The 3,828-nt window shown below is 38.5% G+C and overlaps 1 pseudogene; it reads left to right on the top strand.

The window, feature by feature from the left end:
- Positions 1–1,230: 1,230 nt before the first annotated feature.
- On the top strand, positions 1,231–1,717 carry LOC141553747 (COMM domain-containing protein 7 pseudogene; annotated as a pseudogene).
- The last annotated feature ends 2,111 nt before the right edge of the window (positions 1,718–3,828 follow it).

The raw sequence follows: 3,828 nt of genomic DNA, 5'->3' as shown, positions 1-3,828 counted from the left end.
CTGGGGATACAAAAAGATGCAAAGGCTTCTCAAGTAGCTTATCATCTAAGGGGGAACAACAAATATACACAAAGAAAGTAGGATTAATATTTTTATTTACAAATAAAATATTTATACAGGCTAAATAGGAGATAACAGAAGAAAGGCGTTGGAATTAAGAGGAATTGAAGAAGGCTTCCTGTAGAAAGTGGAATTTTAGTTTGGTACTTCAGGAGGAAGAGTATCTCAGGCATGGGAGACAACCATAGAAAATGCCAAAGATGGGAGATGAAGTGTCTGGTTCATGGAGCATCCAGGAGACCAGTATCACTGGATCAGAAAGGATTTGTCAGGTAGTAAGCCTAAGAGGACTGCAAAGGTAGAAGTCTAGGTTATAGAAAGCTTTGAATGTTTCTGGAAGCAATAGAGAGCCACTGAGTAATGGAGTAGGGGAGTGACATAATCAGATCTGTTCTTTAGGAAAATTACTTTCTTAGCTGAATAAAGGGTAGTAGATTGGGGTAGGGAGAGATTTGAGACAGGAAGATTCACCTGCAAGCTACTGCAGTAATCCAGACCCAAGGTAATTGAAGTCTGCACTAGAATGCAGAGAAGAAAAAGGGTGTATTTGAGAAATGTTGCAGGGGTGAAAGCAACAGGCCTGGTGACAGAATATGGAGGTGGGGTGGAATGAGAGATATTGAGGAGCCAAGGATGACATCAGGAATGAGGGCCTGAGGGTCTGGGAGGATGGAGTGGTCGCTACAGGCATAGAGAAGGTAGAAGTGGACAAGGGTTTAGGTAGAAAAATAATGTGTTTAATTTTGTATTATTAGTTTAATTTGTCTACTAGACATCCCCAGTTCAAGATGTTAAAAGACAATTGGAGATGTGAGATTGGAGGGGAGTAGAGAGATTAGGACAGATAAGATAGCTTTGGGAATTGTCTGCATAAAGATAGATAAGTCCATGAGAGTGGATAAAATCACCAAATGAAGCAGGATAGAGGGAGACAAGAAGGCCCAAAAGAACTCTGAAGGACATCTATGATTAGAAGGAATTATTTGGCAGAAGATTCTGCAATGAGGAAAACAGCACAGGTCTCTTTCTAAAAAGCTATGAGTCAGATGCTGAAGGAGGCAAGCATGTAGGGATGAGGTGCCTCCACTGGACCCTGTCCCAACCAACTTGAGCCAGCTCAGTGGGAGCAGGTTGCAGTGCTAAGCTCGGTGATTTTTCTGCCTCTTGGTTAAATCTAAGGACATGGACACATTCTTGGCTAAATGGTCTGATTTTGCTGCCACCAATCAGATCAGCCTTGGGTCCCAAAGGAACAACATGAAAAACCTTCTCCTAGGGCCTAATGTTGCCTTGAAGAAGAATATGACTGCTGAGCAGGTCGGAGCAGATTTCATTAGTCTGGGGCTCAATGAAGAGAAAGTCACTTATTTTTCTGAAAAGTAGGAGCAGAAATCTTCCACACTTGCTGTATGGGCAATAGGACAGAAAGTGATTAGCCAGGTTATAGATATGGAAGAAAATGTGGAGTGACATCAGGGAGCAATGAACTGAAGAAAGAAGGGAATATTTTTTTTTTTTTTTTTTTTTTTTTTTTACAATTGAAGTTGGTGGCTAAAAAAGAAAACTAGTCTGAAAACATATAAAGTTAACCATGCTTCATATGTATGACTTCCTGAATGAGATGGAAAGTGTTTGAGTCAACATGGAGTGCTTCTGATGAAGGTGAAGGTGCATCTTGCTTATCCTTGAGTAATAGTGTAAGGCTGGAGTGTTCCCAGAAAGGGTCATGGTTCTGCTGGGGAAACCAATACAATTATCACAAAAACAAGCACTCATCACATAGGCCTTATCTCAAAAATGTAAACCAAGGGAATATTACTTTTGAGAGGGGAGAAATTAATACCGTTTGTGTATTAATTTCTCCTCCTTTCCTACCCACAAGAATTCTAGTTTCTCAAACTTCTAAGCTCAATAGTCAGAGTAAAGAACAGCGTTAATCGTGGGAAACTTATTATCAGGATTCTGATACAAGCAAAATAAAATGTATTTACCATGTATAGGGGGATTCTATCAATCAGATGAGACCCTCTTTTAATGATATATCTGTATGTAAACACATTTGCAAAGATTTCTAGTCTTTGGAGGACTTTATTCAGTCTTTCCTCCTGCAATTGCCTTGTAAGGGTCATTACCTTCCAATCTTCCTTATGATTGAGTATCCACTGAGCAGAATTCTGCCTTAACCAAGTGTTTTATAAGGGGTTTGAAGAAGAGGTGTTGGAGGAAAAAACATTATGATTTCCTAGGACAATATGCCCCAGTCAAGGGGAACCATGAAAACTCAGAGTTCATCCTGTGCCCCGTGGAACTGTCCATGATTATCCCCTGAGAAGACATAAAAGGAGCCATTGCTCACAGTCACCATGGAAGGGCAGCTACTATGACACCTGGTTCATAAGAATAGTGATCTGGAGTTAGGGAAGAAGTGCAATGGTTATTTTATCTAGCATAGAAAGGAAATCTCATGCAAGGAGCAAAGCTAATTATTACTCTGGCTACTATTGATACCACCAGTATATCACCACCATCACTGCTGCTACAACACTACTGCTATGTGGCAAGGAACTGGAACCTGAGCGGTTGCCCATCAGCTGGAGGAAGGCTGAGTAAGTTATGGCATATGAATGTTATTGTTGGGTAAGAAATGACCAACACGATGAATACAGAGAGTCCTGGAGAGAGTTACATGAACTGATGTTAAGTGAAGAGAGCAGAACAAGGAAATCATCGTGCATGGCAACAAGATCATATGATGATTAATTCTGATGGACGTGGCTCTTTTCAACAATGAAATAATTGATACCAGTTCCAATGGTCTTGGGATGATGAGAGCCATCTACACCCAGAGAGAGGACTGGGGGTGTACTGAGTGTGGGTCAAAATATATCATTTTTATTCTTTTTGTTGTTGTTTGCTTGAATTTTATTTTCTTTCTCAATTTTTCCTTTTTGACCTGATTCTTCTTGTACAGCAAGATATTGTATAAATACATATGTCTATACTGGAGTTACATATAGTGTTAAACATATTTTGGATTACTTGCCATCTAGGCCAAGGAGTGAAGGGAAGAAGAGGGAAATTGGAACACAAGGTTTTGCAGGGATTAATGGTGAACAATTATCCTTGCATATGTTTTGAAAATAAAAAGCTTCAATAAAAAATACTATTATTACTCCTGCCACCACTACTATCACCACTTATATCACTTCTATTATATTAGAATTTATCTTTTTAGTACTGAGCTACAATTGTTTGACCATTATATAGCATTTTAATGGTTTAAAGTACTTTTATTTTATTTAACAATCACTGTCTAGTATTTAAGGTTCATAAATCAAAAAACCCAATTTGTGTTTGTGTAGGGGATTTGGTTCTTTTATTCTTTCTTCTACAATGATTTTCATATAGATCCTTTTCTCTCTGTTCTCATTGTCGCTAATATTATTTAGGCTTCTGAACCTATGCAACAAGCATTTATTAAGCACTTAGTACACACAAAGGCTTTGTGTTAGAAAGGTATAAACATGATTAAACCTTTTCTTGTATTGAAGGTAGATGCAGACCAGGAGGGAGTTAAGACATATACACAAAGAACAACATTCATATATAAACATTTGTTGGAATTGTCAAATTATTGAGGGAATTTAGGGAAGGGAAAGGATAGGGGATGGCTTTATCAAAGACTTGGCATTTAGTGTGGGCCTTGAAAATGGAGTAGTAGATGAAAATCATAGTGAATGGCATTTCAGGTAGAAATAATTGCATAAA

Source organism: Sminthopsis crassicaudata, chromosome 2, assembly GCF_048593235.1.
Source record: "Sminthopsis crassicaudata isolate SCR6 chromosome 2, ASM4859323v1, whole genome shotgun sequence".
Lineage (NCBI taxonomy): Eukaryota > Metazoa > Chordata > Mammalia > Dasyuromorphia > Dasyuridae > Sminthopsis > Sminthopsis crassicaudata.
This window is presented reverse-complemented; position numbering and strand designations above follow the sequence as displayed.